The following is a 10,816-nucleotide window of genomic DNA, read 5'->3' as shown; positions in this document are numbered from 1 at the left end:
AACTTAGCTTTGCAGCAAAAGTTCTTGGTAAACGTATACAGTAAGTTTTGTAATAATTTTCTGTTAAAGGGTTTTGGTAAATAAACATACAAGCTAAATATACAAGTAAGCTAGTTGATTTACATATGAGCGGCCCATATTTAGATGGTAATTTGCTGATTAAACATACAATGCCATTCAGCCGTAGTGTGTACTATTTCATTGTAATGAAAGCACAAAGATGACACTATAATTAATTTAGGAGGAAAAATTTAATCAATGAGTGGTATTTACTCAGTTTTTTTATATCAAATATTGATTTAGAAGAAATTAGGGTATCCTACAAAATATAGAGCGAACTTATTACTAACAACGGTGAGAAATTGCCTCACATGTGATACCTATGGACAGGAACAGGTACCTACAAAAGGAGTTTTTTAGGGAGGGGGCGGGTTTCAATTGTAAAAGATTAGTGGGTTTCAATACTAAAAGATTAAATTTTATTTAGAATTTGATTGAACCAAGAAAGTCGGGGAAATTGAACATTTCTTGGGGCCCCTCCACCCATATACATATGCGCCCCCGGACAGGGCTGTTAAAAGTGCGAAGACAAGAAAACCAGGGAGGGAATAAGAGTGAACCGTCAAGGCCTCAACCTTCAATGATAGAGCTATACCATCATGCAAAGTAGGGAAATTCAAAAAGTGGTATGTTGAAAACTATACATTTTACATGAGAGGCAAAAAGCCAAAACTTTTAACCCTTGCCCTGAGGGCTCTGGGGGGGAGGGTTCGTCCTCAAAGACATAATTTCTGGAATTTTCAACAACGTTGAACAAAGTGGCTAACTCAAAATTTTGATTAAATATGATTGGGAAAATGGTGGACTCGGGAGGGGGATTAGATGCCTTCCATTCACTTTTGACTATTAAAAAGGGCACTAGCTCTTTCAACTTCCCATCGAATGAGCGAGCCCTTTTCGAAATTTTTACGACAACTCCTTTGATACGAAGTACCCTGGTCTAAAAAAAAATAAAAAAAAAATACATTGTGCCCACATCGCTCTTTACTTAGGCAGGGCAATTGCGCTGCTAATGACAAATTTATCTTGTCTTACATTTTTTAAACAAAAATATCTGTTTTGCGTTCACTTTCCTGCTGAAGACTCAAAACACATTCTAATCCTTTTATCCTACGACATTAAACGACAAAATACGTTCAAAATGTCCTAAAATTTAATACTTTAATAATTATCAAATCTTAAGGAATACATATCAGTATATGTACGCTAAACTGATAATTCACAGTTTTTGTTTCAACTGAAACTGTTATATTTTTTTGTCATATATATATATCTATATATATATATATATATATATATATATATATATATATATATATATATATATATATATATATATATATATATATATATATATATATATATATATATATATATATATATATATATATGTATTTTTAAAGTTCTCTTGTGAAACTGCTTCTCCTTTTTCAACTGAAACTGTTATAGTGAGCTAAGAACGGAAAAGATGACTGTCAACCCCTCAGCCTCCAATGATAAAGTCAACACATTATCTCTACTGTGGCCATTCGAAAGTTGTTATGCCAGAAACATATATTTTACAGAGATGTGGAAAAACTAAATAATGCATTTAGATTCTTTGAGTATTAGTAACAACCAATTACTCACAGACAATTACAACTACAACTCACAGCAATTAGTAGTTAACAACTAATTAGATGCAACGCTCTTGCACCCTTTTAAGGATTAAAAGCGATTGAGGGCAAGCAGTCTTGCACTTTTTTACTGCCCCTTCCCTCCGTAGCCTCCAAAGACATTCGATCAAAATCCTTAAATAGTCATTTTGTTCATAATAGTTGAAAGATCGGATAAATATACCTGCCGGGATTCCATGAACCCAGAAACCCTGGGGTAAGGGCCTTAACTTTTATTGGGATATGGGGTCTTATTCGGTATCTCAGGAACGATTAAGGGTATTAATTTGAAACATTCAGGATATGCTGAAGGGGATTTTGAAATATATTAAAATGCACTCTGTACATTGTCAAAATGGCCTACATGCAATGTCCCAGGAACGGCTGAGGCTATTAAATTGAAACTTTCAGTGAATGTTGAAAGGAATTTGAACTAAATCAAATTGACTGAAAGAGTGTATCTGTAATATCTCAGAAGCTGACAACTGTGTATCGTTGAAACTGTCAGATAATTTAGAGCTAAATCAGAAGACGTTACGCGCATCCAGGTTGTCAAAATGGTGTATCTGCAATCACGAACGGCTATGAGTGTCAAGTCGAAATTTTCAGAGAATTCTTAGGAGAATAATATATTAAATCGAAGATATAGGTCATGAAATGGGCGTATCTGCAGTACCTCAGGAATGGTTGAGGCATTAAGTTGAAACTTTCAGTGAATGTCCAGGGGGATATTGAATTGAATCAAAAGACATTAGGCTCATCCAGGTTGTTAAAAGGGGATATCTGTAACATCTCAGGATCTACTGAGGGTATTAAATTGTAATTTCGATTCTGAACAACGCAATCAAATATTTTTAAACCCTTTTCTCAGACGCTCCGTAGTCTAGTTAATAAAACTCTGTCAACTTAAATTTTTCTTCTGCCGTTAGTGATTTTATCTTTTTCTTTTCAGTCGAAACACCACCCTAAATTATGAAAAAAAATATTCCAATACCCTTCGTTCTTGTTAAAATTAGTTTTTGAAAAATTAAAATAAAAAACAACTATTTCTTTTTTGTTACTTTATTTTAGAAATTACTAATGCCGAATATTTATATACCTAAAAAACCACATGAGTAAATCTACAAATTAAATAAGTGCTCTTAAAAAGGTCAGTAAAACTTAGACGATTTTACTGTTTTTGTGTTATTAAAATCAACTACAGAATAAAACAAACTTATCTGCTAGTCACGCTTCAAATATTTTTAAACTTCAAATAAGCTTAAAATTAGCCCATTCTCGTCCAATTATTTTTCTTTTGGATATAAGATTTTAACAAGGTAAACATGATTTTTAATAAGCAGGAAATATAATTAACAAGCTTGCCAATTAACTTGACGAAATCGTTATCACCAGAAGAAATATTAACTTTGATATTTTTCTGTACTTATTAATTTATTTATCTATGACCCACAAGAAACAAATGCAAAATACAAAATACTGCGGAACAACAGGCAAAATAATAAATTTAATAAGAAAAAAATCTCAAAAGAATAAAAAGCTAACAAAATAAACTTCCCAGAACAACGGAAAGAGGAAACTAAGTACTTCACGCCTCTTCCCTTGTATTTACCTTTTTTGTATGTACACTCCCCAAAGGTCTAAGACTGAATAGAACAGGACTTTTGAGCATTTCCTGAAAGGACAAAATCAAAGTTAGTGCATTTGGAGTAATAAAAATAACCCAAAGACAGAAAACAATAAAATAAGAATTACTAATGACCTATAAAGGGCCCCCCGAAAAATTACGACACACTCTGGAGCAGCAATAAAACAGAGAAAACTCATAAATAAAATTCAGTCCCCCGTTTTGCATACAACTCCAGTAAATATTGCCAGTCATGAGTCAACCCAAAAAAACGACCATCCCTTATTTCTATGACTATCTACCCTAGTTCTGCCCAAGGATGGACGGCTGATAGACAATATCTATCAAAAAGTGAAAATGACATCATTCTTATATAATCCTGAAAAAGAGTTATGTCAGCTTTGCCTTTCACTCAGACACCATTCATAAAAGGAATTTAAAAGAAAAAGTGCCCTCCCCCTCCGATAACTGAAAAAATAAATCTCTTCCTGCCCCGAAATTTTCGTGAATCGATGCCATTGGGCTGTACAATGACGTTTTTCATAATGGATCCCCTCTTCCCCAAAAAATGGTTTTCTTTCCCAGTTAGGTACACAAATTTTACCACAGCAGGGGCAAACTTTAGAAAAAAAAGAACAGGTTAATATGTAAAAATAATAATAAATTACTGTAAGAAATTACTGTGAAATTCGTAGAACTCTTCGTGCCACTTCTCTTAAATCACTTGAGTTCCGTTCTCCAAACAAATTTCAGAAGGGGTAAAGGGTAGTATAGATTATACTAGTATTGGATAATAAAACTCATTAAAAACCTTTATAGGATTCCATAAAAAATGGTGATGAAACTTTTTTGGATCTTTGATAAGGATTGTGGGGTTCAATCCTCAAAACTGTGAATATATTTAATGAAATACATTTATATTTTAACAATGGCTATAATAGAAATTTTTTCTTAGCTAGACTGCACCATTTACCCTCCAAAAAAAGATAAATTGCTCTATGTCTCCAAAATTGCAGCCCTCGCCAATCCTCTGTAAATAAGACAAAGTGGAGGAATTTTGAAAAATTGCTGGCCTAAAGTGACTAACATTTTGAATGGGTTTTTAGGGTTAGTAGTTTGGACAAAACATTAGTTTTATTAATGATTGTATCAAAATGCATATCATGACATCAAAAGAATACGATGACGGGGTAAAGCAAATTTTAATTCGTCGTCTGATGGTATTTACAAGTTTTCCCCTGTACTTCACATCTTGGTACTCATCTTGGGTGCCACCCGTTCCACAAACCATGGTATATTTCTGCCATACCATGATTCTTCATAACAAGCATGGCAAAATTTTCACTAAATGCGGCACACATCTGCCACGCACATATTACATGCTATACATGATTTTGAAAGTGAGTAGCCCCTGGAGTATTCAAAAAGACCAGAATTCGCTAAAAAATTCCTTATCATGAAAATTAACATTCGCGTATACATCCTTTACCAAAGGTATAAATGAATAGCTACTTTCGTTTTAAATGATGTCATGATACGACAGTATAAACATTAAACATGTCATCATGGGGTTAGTTCACATAATTTGCAAAAACCAACATTTAGGACATATATCTTCTTATTCATTAAACTAAATGATACAGCATTAGTTTCCCCCATTGTTAATTGAATTAAAAATGAGGAATGAATACTTTTTATACCATTTCTTATGTCATGGCTACTTAAATTGTTTGGTATTTGATAAACTTCATTAGTGTGGTTAAATTATGTTTTATACATTTTGGCTTCGGTACTAACAAAGGTTGCAAAACAGAGGCTCTTTTTATTCAAATGGACAGCTTCCTTGCTGATTGCCACTACAAGTTTGGATGACAAGTCAAATTTGGTGAAAATCCGTTACAGACATAAGTTTCTTTTTTGTTAAATGCTATACGCTATTTTATAAACTATAAATAAAAAAGACTTACTCGTCACGTAATTTGGTTGCACAAACTTCAACCATTATCCATACAATCTAATTATTTTGATTCTGAATTGTCATTTACTTTCAATGCACAGTTGAGGATTCCTGTCAAAATCAAAATTAAGATGTTAAATGTTTGGTGGTAGACAATTCGAATCTGATTTTATTACCATTGGTGATGATTGTGATAGGGGCTGCCAAGTTCTGCGGTTTGAGGTAATAGCCACATATACCTCACTTTTGATTAAAATTGCTACCACAGAGTCGCTAGTCGATACAGGAGGCTAGGGGGAACACCTCCCCAGGAGTTCTCTGGTACCCTCATTCCGTGTTTTGTCTGTTTTACACTCTTTTTTAATAAACTTGTCAAGTTGGTGAATTATCGGCGCCCTTGTCACATTGCCTCCCCCCTCCCAAGGTTTTATTCTAGATCTAACTTTGCTATGGACAGCAGAGAATATAAAGAGGTAGAGATGCTATTACGAGGCACGAAAAAACGCAGAGAAAAAGACAGCTTCATAAAGATTTTCGCTTAAATTCTTGCTTTGTTGAGAGCTTTTCTAGCCGAGCAGTTAGCATGCTTGACTTTAAATCCTTTGTCCATGGGGACAGAGGTTCAAATCCTGGTGTCGCTGGTTGCTAGGTTCGGAACGGGGTCAGTAGCGTGACTCTGTAAGCTTAGCCAGAGTTGACCCGGCTCTAAACCGGCACCTGGAGAAATCTAGAGGAGGTAAACAAGAAGAGTGTGCAAAAACACGGGATGGCTGACACGTGCAAAAACACGGCTGACACGTGCAAAAACAGTGTGCAAAAACACGGGATGCAATGAAAACCCTTCATTGCACTTCCTCGCTGAAGGGCCACGAAACGAAAATCAGCACCACCGGTAGAGACTGTAAAATTCAATATCATAGTCTTTATCTTTGGTTTTTTTTTTTTTTTCACTGGAGGATAATTTGCCTTTTGTCACCACTTCTCTTATTTCGTCTTCTTTATTTTTTTTAATTCTTCGTTTTATCGTACGACGGCAGAGAATGTAGGGCCTTCTATACTAAAAGACATCGTCATGTCAACTGAAACAAACTTTGTGGAGATAGAGATGGCAATGTCAAAGCTTATAGCAGTGGTCGCGACTATGCCGGTGGCGGTGGCAATCTTGACTGTATAAGTTCTAGTAATGATGGCTGCGTAGCAATAAAGATTGCAAATAAGGCATTTTTAATGAGCAGCTTCCTTGCCCATGCCTACTGTAATTTGGTCGACATCAGCTAGAAAATACTACTTTTTTGTATGGTTAAGAGTTTTTTTTTATAGTTTCAAAAGTAAATTTCAAAAGTATGATTTTAAAAGCCCACCACGTAATTTGTCTGCTAAGGTTTGGGCCACTGTGCGTAAAATCGAATTATTTTGGTTCACAATAGGTAATTCTTTTAAATTTTTTTTTGAATACTCTAGTCAAAATCAGAATTATTCTTTTGCGAGCAGTGGGCGTATTTGCCCCGGGCGTAGATGTTCTAAGGGGCAAAAATTTCAAACAAATAAAAACAATAAAAATAATTTATAAATTATTAAATAATTGAAAAATTTAAATAAATTCAAATTTAAATAACTAATAATAATTAATCTATTTCATAATAAATAATTCATAAATTGAAAAAAAATTGTTAATAAATAAATTTTTTTTTAAGTTTAGTCCAAAAATTCTGCGGTATACAGGAGGGGGGTGGTGCAAATCAAGATTCTAACCCAGAGGCAAGAGAGGCCAGAACTGCCATTGAATGAGAGGGGGTATTGAGTCTGTAACGTACGAAAGGAGTGAGATCCCAAATTTCTTTGATTCCTGGAACTGCTAACTAAAATTATTGAATAAAAATTGTTTTTTATCAGTGTTCTCCTCCCTCCCAAAAAAAATTATTATTGAAAAGAAAGATTAAATATTAAAATTTATTATTAAAAAAAATAAATATTAAAATTTTATTCTTGAAAAGAAAAATAAATATTAAAACTTATTATTGAAAAGAAAAATTAAATATTAAAATTTGTTATTGAGAAGAAAAATTAAATATTAAAATTTATTATTGAAAAGAAATATATGTGTGCGTGTATGCCTTCAGTATTTTAAGTCCAATTTTAAAGTCACTTATGGAGATACCGATTGTAGTTACGAGATATGCAAGTGTGGAGGTGATGAAGTTCAGTGATGGGAGGTGATGGAGGTCAGTGGTAACGAGACAAGTATGTGAATTGATGGTAGGGTACAAACTTATATTGCAAAATAGAGGTCTTTTCCCTTTCCAATCGGCAACTTCCTTGCTCATTGCCATCAGCATTATTTATGACTACTGTGATTTAGTAGAAGCACGTTCAAGTATTTATTTTTCACGTGATGCATTTGGTGGATCAAAATTACAAAGAAGGAAAAGAATCCCAAATTTTGAAAATTGTTCACGCAAAATTTAGTAATTATCTGCAAATCTGATTATTCTGTTCTTTTTAAGGATCATCCGATTTCAACATATAAATCTTGTAAACGAGGCTCTTGTTAGAGCTTTTAAAGTTTCTTATAAATTTATTTCAATTTTTTCTTCTTTTTTCCCGCTTTTTGTATGTATTTGTCATTTGTATTTGATCAACATATCATTTTTTCCTGCTTTGTCTCGTTCTCTTTAAAATTAAATAAACAAAAAAAACAAGTTTTTTAACTGCAAGTAAGGAGCGACATTAAAACTTAAAACGAGCAGAAATTATTCCGTATATGAAAAAGGTTGTCCTGTCCTCAACGCCTCGCTTTTTACGCTAAAGTTTTTTATTGTTCTAAAAAGTAGAACTGTGACAAGGAGTCAAACTTCCCTGAACTTCCCTGAAAAAGTTAACAAACTTTTATCAGCAGATCGTCCATACGTTACAAAAGAGATTAAAGTACTATGCAGGAAAATGCAACAACATTTCAGGGGGAAAAACCTAAAGAAGCGACTACCCTGAAGAATAAAATTAGAAGAATGACCCACCAAGCAGTGGCATTGTACTTAGTATCATGCTAAAAAAAAATGATATACTTAATGCTTAATACGGTATACTTAATGCTTAATTAATTAATTAAGTATACTTAATGCTCCGCATTAAGTATCTGGCATCCAGTCCACGATGGAGGATCAACATGCTAGAATATGGCTATCAGCGTTGCAACAAGCCCCAGAGAAGCACTTCCCCCACACATCACCTCAGCCTCTGTTGATTCGCCAGCCAGAGCATATTGATAACCTGTGTGATTATTCGTCAAATGCTCTTGTCCCTGCAATGTTTGTCAACACTGGCCACGGACATAACCAAGCTTTATCCACAGTGCCCTTCCCGAGGCAGCTACAGAGAATCAAGGATCTCCTCCGCAACCTTACAAAATACCAGTTACCATCAGTCTGTCCAAGCTTGACAATGTATCCACAAAATACACCGACTCATGGCCAGACACTGGAAAGGGTGGCCAGTGATTGGGGTGGCAACTTTACCAACCTTACAAAATACCAGTTACCATCAGTCTGTCCAAGCTTGACAATGTATCCACAAAATACACCGACTCATGGCCAGACACTGGAAAGGGTGGCCAGTGATTGGGGTGGCAACTGAAATTAGCAGTAGTAACCCGTTATTTTTGATTGGCAAAATATGGCTTGGTTTGGAGGAAGTTGCTGGGAGGTGTTTTTAAACTGAGGAAGAGCTCAAAGAAGAAACCACAACTCACTTCAAACAACTGTTGGCCAAATAGCTTGTTCGTAGATGTAACAACATTTACGAATATAGATGTTCGTCGATGTTGAAATTAAAACAACCCATGTATTACTTTCTTTTTCCTTTGGTAATGTGTTTTTTATTTATTTATTTTTTTACTTAGTTTACTAGAAAGAGCAAATTTTCTGCACATTGTAACGCTTAAAAGTTTTATGCTAGTAAAATTTGCTTTTGAGATTAAATCTTCGTCTTTTCTTAAAGAAAGTATATTTACATTGCAAAAGAAAAATTATTGAGATTTATTTTCCTGTTCTGATCTCCAGTGGGTGCTTAATGTAAATTTTGCAGATGTCATGCTCAAATTCTATTCTTATCTTAATTTGCATGCTTTCTTAAATTTTTCGATTCCTTTAAATTCTTTCTTAAAAGAAATTCTTCAAGCTAGATTTTGAAGTCTTTTACCTAAAATAGCCTTTGTTTACAGGTATTTAGCCTGTGATGACAGCAAGGAAGGGAGGAAACTTTCAGGATACAGTCTTATCCCAGGATATAACATGGGCTCCGGCAAGGGCATGCCCCCCTGGAAATTGAGGATTATAAAGTAATTATAATAAAATTAAAGGAAAGAGAGCAGAATATGGGAAAACCATGGAAAAACGTGTCTTGCCCAATTGTGGGCTGCCTGCCAATAGATTTTAACCCTTAAAAAGTAAAATATAAGTCTTAATTTGTGACTGAGAGACCCCTTTCCAGTTTTCCACAAATATTTTTCTATAGGATTTGGTTGGAGCAACAAAAAAAAATCTATATTTTTCACAGTAATGAATGGTAAGTAAATAACGATCCTTATCAACAAAAGTATAAGAGCCTAAATATTGATAACATTCATTCAAAGAATCAAATTTTTATGGTGATCCTAAATACGTATTTGTTTGTTAGTAATTAGTACAGTTATTAGTACACAAGAAAGTTCGTATGATTATAGAAAACACAAGGAAAACAACTTAATAAGGGGCAATTTTGGTAAAAATATAACGTCAACTTTTGCTTGTATTGCAAGAGTAAAAATAAACTGATATATAAAGACACTACAATCAAAAACGTTTCCCCTGAACGGAATGCTGGGTATTTTCACCCCTGAATGGATACGTTTTTGTTTGTTTATTATCATTCATTTTTATTTCCAGGAGTAATTGCATTTATCTAGTTGTCAATTTAAAAAGGAATAAATTTTTTACAGTTATGAAGTATAAATTCGTCAAATATATTGGTTTTTGGTATTCAAAATTAAATTAAAAATATTGAAAATATTGAACTGTCGATATTGTTAAAAAATATCCATCCAACGCCTTGGCATTGCTCAACAGAACTGAATACTGTGAGTTTATATCTTAGGCTATTGTAATTAGGCTATTGTTTTGTGTATTTTTGTAATTAGATACTTTTTTCATTTTTATATACTTTTACTTTAATTGACATGCTTTTTCCATTGCCTTTAGAAAAATGTCTCTAAGCTTCATTAAAAAAAAAAACAGGTTTTTTCAACTGAAAGTAAGGAACAACATTAGAACTTAAAACGAACAGAAATGATTACATATCTGAGGAGGATTGTCTTCTTCTTCAACACCTTGCTCTTCACGCTACAGTTTTTCGGCACTTCAAAAAAAGTTACTCATTGTTCAATCAAACAACCTTTGTGTTTTAGGAGTCGTTTTTGAGGAATCGGGACAAAATTTAAACTTTAGCGCATCAGAATTCCGTTTTTTTTTCGGCTACTACTGAGCC

General features: G+C 33.8%; 1 long non-coding RNA gene across 1 annotated transcript; it reads right to left on the bottom strand.

The window, feature by feature from the left end:
* Positions 1 to 3,202: 3,202 nt before the first annotated feature.
* On the bottom strand, positions 3,203 to 8,346 carry LOC136036989 (uncharacterized). The gene is made up of 2 exons (XR_010619843.1): positions 5,310 to 8,346; positions 3,203 to 3,390 (listed from the first exon to the last, which is right to left on the bottom strand). It is a non-coding gene; the product is annotated as an uncharacterized LOC136036989 (long non-coding RNA).
* Positions 8,347 to 10,816: the final 2,470 nt, after the last annotated feature.

This window comes from Artemia franciscana, chromosome 16 (assembly GCF_032884065.1).
Source record: "Artemia franciscana chromosome 16, ASM3288406v1, whole genome shotgun sequence".
In the NCBI taxonomy this organism is placed as follows: Eukaryota; Metazoa; Arthropoda; class Branchiopoda; order Anostraca; family Artemiidae; genus Artemia; species Artemia franciscana.
The sequence above is the reverse complement of the archived record's forward strand: the minus strand, read 5'-3'. Positions and strand labels throughout refer to the sequence as shown.